At 43.1% G+C, this 13,265-nt stretch overlaps 1 protein-coding gene across 1 annotated transcript in view; it reads right to left on the bottom strand.

Annotated features, from left to right (window-relative positions):
- The window catches only part of LOC124775189 (dapper homolog 3-like), a 36,191-nt gene that overhangs the window by 11,946 nt on the left and 10,980 nt on the right, over window positions 1–13,265 (bottom strand). The gene's annotated exons all lie outside the window — the stretch shown is intronic.

Genomic DNA, 13,265 nt, shown 5'->3' with positions numbered 1-13,265 from the left:
CTGCCCAACTGTGGAGAGTCTGTTAGGAGCCGCCGCAGCGGTGGTTGTTGGCCGGTAGCGATCCACTGCTGTGCAAAGTCCTCTACCAATGAAAAAGGTAAAGGTAGAGTTCTGGGGTTCTAGCCCTAGACTGACGATCTGGGCCCGACTGACCGCACTGTCGTCCTCTACCAATGGTGTCATCGGATGTGGCATGGAGCGGCATGTGGCGAATGCACCACTCTCCAGGCTGATGTCTGGTTTCCTGAGAGACTGCCCAACTGTGGAGGGTCTGTTAGGAGCCGCCGCAGCGGTGGTTGTTGGTCGGTAGCGATCCACTGCTGTACAAAGTCCTATACCAATGAAAAAGGTAAAGGTAGAGTTCGCATTCTAGCCCTACACTGTCGATTTGGGGCCGACTGACCACAGTGTCATCCTCTACCAACGGCGTCATCGGATGTGGCATGGAGCGGCATGTGCTGAATGCACCACTCTCCAGGCTGATGTCTGGTTTCCTGAGAGACTGCCCAACTGTGGAGAGTCTGTTAGGAGCCGCCGCAGCGGTGGTTGTTGGCCGGTAGCGATCCACTGCTGTGCAAAGTCCTCTACCAATGAAAAAGGTAAAGGTAGAGTTCTGGGGTTCTAGCCCTAGACTGACGATTTGGGCCCGACGGACCGCAGTGTCGTCCTCTACCAATGGTGTCATCTGATGTGGCATGGAGCGGCACGTGGCGAATGCACCACTCTCCAGGCTGATGTCTGGTTTCCTGAGAGACTGCCCAACTGTGGAGGGTCTGTTAGGAGTCGCCGCAGCGGTGGTTGTTGGTCGGTAACGATCCACTGCTATACAAAGTCCTCTACCAATGAAAAAGGTAAAGGTAGAGCTCGCGTTCTAGCCCTACACTGTCGATTTGGGGCCGACTGACCGCAGTGTCATCCTCTACCAACGGCGTCATTGGATGTGGCATGGAGCGGCATGTGGTGAATGCACCACTCTCCAGGCTGATGTGTGGTTTCCTGAGAGACTGTCCAACTGTGGAGGGTCTGTTAGGAGCCGCCGCAGCGGTGGTTGTTGGCCGGTAGCGATCAACTGCTGTACAAAGTCCTCTACCAATGAAAAAGGTAAAGATAGAGTTCGCGTTCTAGCCCTACACTGTCGATTTGGGGCCGACTGACCGCAGTGTCATCCTCTACCAACGGCGTCATCGGATGCGGCATGGTAGGGCATGTGGCGAACGTACCACTCTCCAGGCTGATGTCGGGTTTCCTGGTCTCGGAACTGATATTTAACGGTCGAGCAGCTTCTCAGTCGGTCTCACGATGCTGAGTGCACGCCGTAGAATATGAAACGCATCATGCTGTAGCCAGCCTCGTGTTTCACTTCCCTTTTTACTCAGCACAGTTAATCCATCGAAAAGGTATATATAATAAACATATTCCGATGTACAATGAAGAGCCAAAGAAACTGGTACACCTGTCTAATATCGTGTAAGGCCAAAGCAAGCATAGAGAAGTGGTGAAATACGACGTGACATGGACTCGAGTTATGTCTAAAGTAGCGCTGGAAGGAATTGACACCATAAATCCTGCAGGGCTGTCCATAAATCCGTAAGTGTACGACGGGATGAAGATGTCTACTGAACAGCACGTTGCAAGGCGCCCCAGATACACTGAATAATGTTCATTTCTGTGGGGTTTCGAGACCAGCGGAAGTGTTTAAACTCAGAAGAGTGTTCCTGGAGTCACTCTATAGCAATCCTAGACGTGTGGGGTGTCGCATTGTCCTGCTGGAATTGCCTAAGTCCGTTGCCCGTTGGAATCCACAATGGACATGAATACATGCAGGTGATCAGACAGGATGCTTACGTACGTGCCACCTGTCAGAGTCGTATCTCGACGTGCTAGCGGCCCCATACCACGCCAACAGCACACGCCCCACACCATTACAGAGCTTCCACCATCTTCAACAGTCCTCTGTTGACACGCAGGCTCCATGGATTCATGAAACTGTGTCCATACCCGTACACGTCCATCCGCTCGATACAATTTGAAACGAGACTCGTCCAACCAGGTAACATATTCTCTGTCATTAACAGTCCAATGTCGGTGTTGATGGGCCCAGGCGGGCCGTAAAGCTTTGTGTCGTGCAGTCATCAAGGGTACAGGAGTGGGCCTTCGTTTCCGAAAGCCCATATCGATGATGTTTCCTTGAATGGTTCGCAATCTGACGCTTTTTGATGGGCCAACACTGACATCTGCAGCAACTTGCGGGAAGTTTGCACTTCTGTCACGTTGAACGATTCTCTTCAGTCGTCGTTCGTCCCGTTTTTGCAGGAGCTTTTTCCGGCCGCAGCGATGATGGAGAGTTGATGTTTTACCGATTTCCTGATATTCACGGGACACTCGTGAAATGGTCGTACGGCAAAATCCCCCGTTTCATTGCTGCCTCGGAGATGCTGTGATCGATCTCTCGTGCGCAGACTATACCACCACGTTCAAACTCACAAATTTTTATAACCTGCCATTGTAGCAGCAGTAAACGGTCTAACAATTGCGCCAGACAGTTGTCTTATATAGGCGTTGCCGACCGTATCGCCGTATTCTGCCTGTTTACACATATCTGTATTTGAATACGCATGCTTATACCAGTTTCTTTGGGTTTTCAGTGTACGTGCAAAACAGCAGTATTCAGATTGGGAGTGGATGATGATTGTAGAGGATCTCATTTAACGAATAATTATCACAAGCTCACATACGTATATGCACTCATTCTGCCATCACGAGCATTTGACCCTTGTTTGTTCTGAGCTATCAGTGAAGTTATAATAATAAATGTACGCAATTTTTGACCCCTGTTCATTCAGTAGCTGGATGTCCTCGTCACTTCTTAGTAAATATTAATATTTAATCAGGGCATACAACAGTCCACATGTTAGGATCAACCAAACTTTCCTTCCGTTTCTGTGCACACAATTCCTTTAAATACGCCTGGACCATAGTGGAGGATTTGCACCTTCAGAGGGGATACACATAGCATGTCAGTGGCATAACAGAATGACTAGAGCCTCACCCCAGTGGCGCCTTGCACAGTCCATCCACTAAGGAAAAATCCTAGCAGTACCGGGGAGGGTCGAACCCGGGTCCTCCGCATCGCAGTTAGCCGCGTTGACCACTCAGGTATGGAGAATGTCTCTACCAATGAAAGACTGCAACAAAAAAAGAATCAAATCCCAGGTATAAAACAGTATGTTTAAAGGTTGTTGCAAGTGGGTCTCGAACACTGGAGGGGTATATTCTGGGCAATTTGCACTCCGTTTTAGGAAAAGCTAGTTTTTCACTCATCTCATAACGTTGCAAGACCACTTATTAACGTCATTAGATGCTCCATTGGTGTAGCTTGTTCTTGTGGTTTCCAAGTCCGCAGAATAGTCCGATGCAGCTCTCAGCACTAGCCTGTCCCGTGCTATCCTCTTCACCTCCGTGCAACTACTGTAACCTACTATATTCACACCTAGGTCTCCCTCTGCTATTTTTCTGCCCCAAACCTTCCCCCTTTACCAAACCGACTGTTCTTTGATGCCTCTGGAAGTGTCCTAACAATTGATCCCTTCCTTCAATCAACTTTTGTCATAGATTTCTTTCCTCCCCAGTTCCATTCAGTACCTCTTTATTAGTTATTCGACCTACCCATCTAAACTTCATCATTTTCTGTAACACCACAGTTCCAAAAGCGTCTATTCTCTTGGCGTCTAAATTGGCTACCATCCGTGTTTCATTTCCGTACCTTCTTAAAGACTCAATTCCATTTAAATTTGTATTCGACGTTAACAGTTGCTGCACAAGCAGCAAAACTCATCTGTTACTTTTAATTTCTTATTTCCTATTCTAACCCCTTTAGCATCGCCAGTTTTAGTTCAACTACATTCCGCCACACTTGTTTTACTTCTTCTGGTGTTGCTATAATAAGCAGCCTCAAGACTCTGTCAGTTCTGTCTAACTTCTGTTGAAGATCCTTCGCCGTCTCTGAAGTATTACAATGTCACTGACGTACCTCAAAACTCTTAATTTGTTTCTCCTGAAGTTTAATTCCACTTCCAAATTCTTCCTGAGATTCCTTCACAGATTGCTCAGTTTGCAGATTGAATAGCATCAGGATTTGCTAAAAATCTTTCTCACTAGCTTCACAACTACTGCCTCCCTCCTACGTCCTTCGACTCTTATAAATCTAGTTTGCGAAAATTGTAACCAATGCTGTAAGATCGCTAATAACAGTCAATAGATGTTGGTTAACTTCTTTATTACATTACGCGTTTTGGTTGTAGCCTAACATCAGCGATCTTGTCAACAAATGTTTTACAAAAAACCATAAGCACTTCGTAATCCGGATCAAGACGTGATACAGAAATGTAACACAATACCATGTAGGTAGTAGAAATGGTAAGAAGCAAGTAACAAAGTTGGTGAAATAATTTTAAACACAGTCACTGTGACAGGTATAAAGTCACAATTGTAGGCTACTCGCGCCAGGTGAACAAAAACAACGTCCGTACAGATTCAGAGAAAACACTGCCTCCAAAGATTAACAGCTGCACACGCCAGATGACGTACTAACAAGTGATAAAAGTAAAAAACACTGTTATATTAGCCATCACCAGGCGGCGTTTAAACCAAGTGACCAAGAATAAAGTGTAAAAAAATTTACGTAAAAAGTATAATGCAAAGTGATGCAAAGTAACACAACCGATAAAACAACACGAAACTGCTAAATCATAAATAAACATCGTCATGTGTTACTTCTCAATACGCACGGAGAGGAGCTAAGGCTAAACAGCTGATACATAACGCACATTCAGAATACGAGAAACAACAGCATTTGATGCAAACACATACCAAAAGGAATACTGATAACACCATGCAATAAATTACCAAACAAGACAGAATTATATTATTGGGAATGGAAATGCTTATTGATTGTGAAATTAACGTGAGAAGATTAGGGTCGCCAACGATTCTAACCATACAACTAATCAAAGGTTTGGCCGAATCGGAAAATAAATTAATTTGATCACAGACCAAAAACTCATAAAAATGTATACGTTGTGATGTCGCTCATAGGGGATGCGATGTAATTAATAGTATTGCCCGTGGACTGTTCACGAGAATCAAACATTTAAAATAAAATAGAAAATGCATGAACACTGTGCAGAAGATCAGCTCCCAGCAACACACCTGAAAATAAGACTTAATCTAAAGCATTTGTTTTAAAATAAAAGGGGAAACTAATCACTGGACCTGTGCGTAAGGAAACGCGTTGGATGTGCTAACGGGAAAGCTACGAGGTGAGTGGCTTAGGTGCAAAAACGTAACCTCGGAACACAAGAGAAAATTGTAGATAAAATCATTTATTCCTAAGACATGGATGTGATGCATGTACACAATTCCTGCTAACATTAATTCCTAAAACATTAAAGAAAAGCATCGATACATTCACCGTTATAATCCACACCTAAAATAATTGGTGTGAATCATTCATACAACTGCTGTTGCCTGATAACTGATCGCAACAACTCGTGAAAACGGTACACGTTTCGCAGTACACCCGCGTGACCACGTGGTTTGTGGAGACGCAATTTCTAGGTATCGTGGCCAAGTTGCAACAATATCACTTCACACAATCATGAACAGTTAACATTCTTTAAAACAAAAATGAGATCGGACAGTTAGTGATGACGGTAGCCCAACAAACTCTAATGTTCAACCACGTGGTTGGCTCCACACGGACGAAAGACACATAAAGCAAGGAAAATTTACAAGAAGGCAAAGCTATTGATATTTAGGAAAATAAAAGCTTATACAGGCACAATTGAAGGCAAACAGACATTCATACAGGAGCAAGTGCTCACTTCTTATCGACACCTTTGTGTGGCGCTCTTCCGGCGGATCCACGTCTGCTATAGAAATTTACTAAAAGAAAAATCTGCCAAAGTTTTGCATTCCTTGCTGCGACAAGGCAAAGCAATCTTTCATAGTTGAAAAGCGAGACCAAAAGCTAACAGTTCTCCTCTCACCAAGTAACAACGAGCCACGCGGTCAGTCTAAGTCACCCTTCTTCGACTGGAGCACAGCTGTGGACGCTTCCCGTATCGGCGGCAGACTGCCTCCCGCTTTTCTCTCCAGCCTCTTCCACGCTCCTCGTAGCCCGGAAACCCAAAGATGCCATTTCCGCCACCAACCTAATGGAGGTGGATTTCTTTCAAGTAGCGCAAACCTCTTTGCCTACTTCACCACTACGAGAGTTGACTATTCTGTACAACTGCTGCTGAATCTGTATGACTATCGCAGACTTTCTGCAGCAGACTACGCCACCGTCTAGCAACGTGACAGACAACGACATTCATTCAATCACACCACTATGCGAGTTATAATAAAAGAGAAACAAGGAAAAGAAAGAGAAATGCTAGTGAAAATGGGCTACCGGACTAATGAAAGGTGGCTACTGGACCCTTTGAAATGTTATTTTATTTCTAATAGAAAGGGAAGATTAATAACAATAGAATAAATTATTATTTTCTGATAAATATAAAATAAGTAAGCGTGAAAGGAGACAGATTAATTAACAAGCAAATCGCCACTGTGTTCCTCGAACCACTCCATCCCACCATGGGCCTAGTGACATGGCGCATTAGATTGCTGAAAAATGCCATTGCTGTTGGGAAACAAGATCGTCATGAAGCGATGTACGTGGTCTGCAACCAGTGCACGATACTAATTGGCCGTCATGGTGCTTTGCATGAGCTCCACTTGATCCATTGATGCCCATGTGAATGATCGCCAGAGGATAATGGAGCCGCTATCAGCTTGTCTCCGTCCCGCAGTACAGGTGTCAAGGAGCTGTTCCCCTGGAAGATGACGGTTTCGCGCCCACCCATCGGCATGACGCAGAGGGTATCGGGATTCTTAAGACCATGCAATACTCCACCACTGCGCCAACATCCAGTGCCGATGATCACCTGCCCATTTCAGTCGCAGTTGCCGATGTCGTGGTGTTAATATCGGCACATGCATGGGTCGTCGGCTGCGGAGACCCATCATTAGGAGTATTCGGTGCACTGTGTGTTCGGACACACTCGTATTCTGCCCAGCATTAGCGTTTGATGTTAGTTCCACCACAGTTCGGGGCCTATCCTGTTTTACTAGTCTGCCCAGCCTACAACATCCGACATCTGTAACGAGGGGTGGCTGCCCAACCCCACAACGTCTGGACGTCAAAAATGGGTCTGAGCACTATGGGACTCAACTGCTGTGGTCATAAGTCCCCTAGAACTTAGAAATACTTAAACCTAACTAACCTAAGGACATCACACACATCCATGCCCGAGGCAGGATTCGAACCTGCGACCGTAGCGGTCGTGCGGTTCCAGACTGTAGCGCCCTTAACCGCTCGGCCACTCCGGCCGGCTGTCTGGACGTCGTTTCACCTTGGTTTCGCCACGTACTGAAGACACACACCACAGCACTTCTCTAACACCCGACAAGCCTACATCTACATCTGCATCTACATGGATACTCTGCAAATCACATTTAAGTGCCTGGCAGAGGGTTCATCGAACCACCTTCACAATTCTCTATTATTCCAATCTAGTATAGCGTGCGGAAAGAATGAACACCTATACCTTTCCGTACGACCTCGGATTTCCCTTATTTTATCGTAGTGATCGTTTCTCCCTATGTAGGTCGGTGTCAACAAAATATTTTCGCATTCGAAGGAGAAAATTTGTTATTGGAATTTCGTGAGAAGATTCCGTCGCAACGAAAAACGCCTTTCCTTTAATGATGTCCAGCCCAAATCCTGTATCTTTTTTGTGACACACTCTCCCATATTTCGCGATAATACAAAACGTGCTGCCTTTCTTTGAACTTTTTCGATGTACTCCGTCAGTCCTATCTGGTAAGAATCCCACACTGCGCAGCAGTATTCGAAAAGAGGACGGACAAGTGTAGTGTAGGCAGTCTCCTTAGTAGGTCTGTTACATTTTCTAAGTGTCCTGCCAATAAAACGCAGCCTTCGGTTAGCCATCCCCACAACATTTTTTAGTTGAATTTACGGCTGTTAGATTAGACTGATTTATCGTTTAACCGAAGTTTAACGAGTTCCTTTTAGCATTCATGTGGATGACCTCACACATTTCGTTACTTAGAGTCAACTGCCACTTTTCGCACCTTTCAGATATTTTTTTCTAAATCGTTTTGCAGTTTGTTTTGATCTTCTGATGACTTTATTAGTCAATAAACGACAGCGTCATCTGCAAACAAGCGAAGACGGCTGCTCAGATTGTCTCCCAAATCGTTTATATAGATCAGGAACAGCAAAGGGCCTATAACACTACCTTGGGGAACGCCAGAAATCACTTCTGTATTACTCGATGACTTCTCGTCAATTACTACATACTGTGACCTCTCTGACAGGAAATCACAAATCCAGTCACATAATTGAGACTATATCCCACAAGCACGCAATTTTGCTACAAGCCACTTGTGTAGTACAGTGTCAATAGCCTTCCAGAAATCCAGAAATACGGTATCGATCTGAAATCCCTTGTCAATAGCACTCAACAATTCATGTGAATAAAGAGCTTGTTGTGTTTCACAGGAATGATGTTTTTTAAACCCACGTTGATTGTGTGTCAATAGATAGTTTTCTTCGAGATAATTCATAATGTCTGAACACAATATATGTTCCAAAATCCTACTGCATATCGATGTTAAGATATGCATCTGTAATTTAGTGGATTACACCTTGAATATTGGTGTGATCTGTGCCACTTTCCAGTCTTTGGGTACGGATTTTTCTTCTACCAAACGGTTGTATATGATTGTTAAGTATGGAGCTAATGCATCAGCGTACTCCGTAAGGAACCTAACTGGTATACAGTCCGGACCAGAAGACTTGCTTTTATTAAGTGATTTAAGATGCTTCACTACTCCGAGGATATTTACTTCTACGTTACTCATGCTGGCAGCTGTTCTCGATTCGAATTCTGGAATATTTAATTCGTCTTCTTTTGTGAAGGCATTTCGGAAGGCTGTGTTTAGTAACTCTGCTTTTGCAGCACTGTCTTCGATAGCATCTCCATTGCTATCGCACGGAGAAGGCATTCATTGTTTCTTGCCGCTAACATACTTCACATACGACCAGAATCTCTTTGGATTTTCTGCCAGGTTTCGAGACGAAGTTGCGTTGTCGAAGCTGTTATTAGATCTCGCATTGAAGTCTGCGCTAAATTTCGAGCTTCTGTAAAAGATCGCCAATTCTTGGGGATTTTGCGTCCGTTTAAATTTGACGTGTTTGTTTCGTTGTTTCTGCAACATTGTTCAAAAAAATGTTCAAATTTGTGTGAAATCTTATGGGACTTAACTGCTAAGGTCATCAGTTCCTAAGCTTACACACTACTTAACCTAAATTATCCTGAGGAGAAACACACACACCCACGCCCGAGGGAGTATTCGAACCTCCCCGCCAGGACCAGCCGAACAATGTTCTAACCCGTTTTGTGTACCAAGGAGGATCAGCTCTGTCGTTTGTTAATTCATTTGGTATAAATGTTTCAATTGCTGCCGATACTATTTCTCTGAATTTAAGCCACATGTGGTCTACACTTATATTATTAATTTGGGATGAGTGGAGATTGTCTCTCAGGAATGCGTCAAGAGAATTTTTATCTGCTTTTTTTAATAGGTATATTTTTCGTTTATTTTTGGAGGATTTGGGGATTACAATATTCAGTATCGCTACGACAACCCTGTGTTCACTAATCCCTGTATCGGTTTTGATGCTCTTTATTAACTCAGGATTATTTGTTGCTATGAGGTCAAGTGTGTTTTCACAACCATTTACTATTCGCGTGGCCTCATGAACTAACTACTCGAAATAATTTTCAGAGAATGCGTTTTGCGCAATTTCGGATGATATTTTATGCGTACCTCAGGAATTAAACATGTATTTTGGCCAAGTCGCGCAGTTTCCGAAATGATCGTGCCGAATCTCCAGACCATCACAGTCTGCCCTCCGTCAAACTCAAAAGGGTTGCACGCCTTCCCCATTCAACACAGCGACAGCACGCTAACTGATACTACATACACCGTGTGTGTTTGTGTGTGTGTGTGACTAACAGCCATTCCTCGCAAAATGCCGCTGCTATCGGCTGGACGAGTTTACATCGATAGTAGGTCGGTGGGCTTAATGTTCTGGCTGATCAGTGCAAGCATCAGAGAACGGTCAAAAAAGGTAGTCCGGTTCTTTTATAGGCCCCTTGGGTCAGGAGCTGTAGTGGTAGAGTGGTTCAGACAAAATAATTTTCCTGACCATGCCGTTCTAATATGACAGGTGACTTCAAATTCCAGTTACAGACTGGGAGAGTCATACTATCCAAAATGATGCCAGAGACACGTATTCTTGTGACATTATTTTGAATGTTTTGTTTGAAAAATTAATTTGAACAGCTAATTAGACAACCAGCTCGTGAAGATAACGTCTTAGACCTCCTGTCAGCATACAGACCTGCACGTACCGACTCAGTTAACATAGAGGAAGGTATCAGTGATCATAATGCAGTGACAGCAACTATGACCACGACTTTTAGAAGGAATGTTAAAAAAAGTAGGAAAAGATTTTAGCTTAGCACCAGTGACAGCATACAAATTGCAGAGTATCTGAGCAGTCAGCCTCAAATATTCGGTACTGAGAATGAAGATGGCGATCTTAAATGGGAAAAATTCAAAAGCATTGTTCAATATGCATGAGGAACAGATGACGTATCTGTGAGATTATACAAAGGTTACGCGAAAGAACTTGCTCTCCTTCTATCAGTAGTTTCTCGTAGAGCAACGAACGGTACCTAGCGACTGGAAAATAGAGCAGGTTATTCCTGCTTTCATAAGGGGCCACAAGACACGTGAACACTGATTGAGATTTTCACTCTGCAGCGGAGTGTGCGCTGTTATGAAACTTCCTGGCAGATTAAAACTGTGTGCCGGACCGAGACTCGAACTCGGGACCTTTGCCTTTCGCGGGCAAGTGTTCTACCATATGAGCTACCCAAGCACAACTCACGCCCCGTTCTCACAGCTTTACTTCTGCCTGCACCTCGTCTCCTACCTTCCAAACTTTACAGACGTTCTCCTGCGAACCTTGCAGAACTAGTACTCCTGGGAGAAAGTATATTGCAGAGACATGGCTTAGCCACAGCCTAGGGAATGTTTCCAGAATGAGAATTTCACTCTGCAGCGGAATGTGCGCTGATATGAAACTTCCTGGCAGATTAAAACTGTGTGCCATAATGAGACTCGAACTCAGGACCTTTGCCAGGAAGTTTCGCATGAACACTGTTTTAGACCTATACTGTTGACGTCAGTCTATTGAAGAATTATGGAAAATGTTTTATGCTCGAAAATTATGATGTTTTTGGAGAACGAAAATCTCTTCTACAAAAATCAGCATAGGTTCTGCAAACAGATATCCTGCGAAACACAGCTCGCACACAGGGTTAGAACATACACTGAGACCATAATAGGCAGAAAACAGATAATCCAACAAAAGAAACTCACAAAAATGTTAAATCACACAAACACCCACCAATCCCACCACCAATACAACCAACACACCTTTCACAAAAGAGTGATTAATCTAACAGACATAAAATTATCTGAACAAGAAAGCAGCCTACTTGAAAAGGGTCCCAAACATAACATTAACACAATGGTGTCACATGAGACAGTAGAAAATATCATAACAGAAACTGAAAACATCATAAAGCAACAAGAAACACTAAACACACCTGAATTTAATGCAAACCTAACAAGAGAACTAGTTGCTGAGGAAATAAGAAATATAATCAAAGAGAACAAAACCACAATAAAAGAAAACACTAGGACTCCTGAAGAAAAAACCTACATAAAACTACAAAATAAATTAACACAAGAAAATGCCATCATCACAAAATCTGACAAAGGTAATTCAATAGTAGTCATAAACAAACAGGAATACATTCACAAAACATTAGAATTCATCCAAAGCAACAACATCACAGAATTAACAAGTGACCCAACAAACCGATACCAAAGTAAGTTACAGAAAACCCTGAGAAACATAGATACAATTTTCACAGAAACACAGATTAAAAAAATGATACAGAAAAATCCCAAGGCCCCCACCCTAAAATCATTGCCTAAAGTTCACAAACCTGGAATACCCATACGTCCATTAATTAACTTCACCAAAGCACCAACATACCACTTAGCCAAACACACACTCTGCTACAGACAATATACAAATACACTGACAACAGAAGTCTAAAGAACTCAAGTGACTTAATAGAAAAAATAAAAAATGAAAACATACCAAACACAGCAACATTGGTTTCATTTGATATAATTTCAATGTACACACACATCCCAACAGAAGAAACAATCAACATAATAGAAAGAAACCTCCAACTACAAGGAAACATACCCACAACAAACATACAAGAAATATTAGCCATACTCAGGCTCATCACAGAACAGAACTACTTCACATTCAACAACAGATTTTACTCTCAACAAGATGGACTACCCATGGGATCCCCAATCAGTGGCCTCCTAGCTGACATTTTCCTCAACCAGATAGAAAAACAAATATCTGACAAAATAGTAATACCAAAACAGTACAAAATAATATATTGGTACAGATACATAGATGACATAATTTGCTCAATAGATGAACCACTGTCCCGCATAAAAGAACTTCATGATAACATAAACTCCATCCACCCACAAATACAATTCACCATAGAAACACAAACAGATGAAAAACTTAATTTCTTAGATCTCGCTCTACACAAGAGAAACAACAAACATGAATTCACAATCTACAGAAAATCCACACTCACCAGCGCCATTATTCATAACCAATCCAATCACCCCATAACCCACAAAGAAGCCAGCTTCAGATATTTACTTCACAGGCTGAACAAAATACCCATGAATAAGCATGACTACACACAAGAACTGAACACAATAAAACAAATTGCACAGGAGAATGGATATGATGCAAAGAGAGTAGACAAAATAAACCGCAAAATACTAAAACAAACAGCACATGACCATGAAACACACACTCATACAAACACAACTCATCACACAACAAATCGGCAGACTGTAAGCAACAAATGGCACATAATGACTTACAACAACAAAGTCACACACAGGGTGGGTAATATACTAAAGAAACAAGGACTCAACATAGCATA

This window comes from Schistocerca piceifrons, chromosome 2, assembly GCF_021461385.2.
Source record: "Schistocerca piceifrons isolate TAMUIC-IGC-003096 chromosome 2, iqSchPice1.1, whole genome shotgun sequence".
NCBI lineage: Eukaryota > Metazoa > Arthropoda > Insecta > Orthoptera > Acrididae > Schistocerca > Schistocerca piceifrons.
This window is presented reverse-complemented; position numbering and strand designations above follow the sequence as displayed.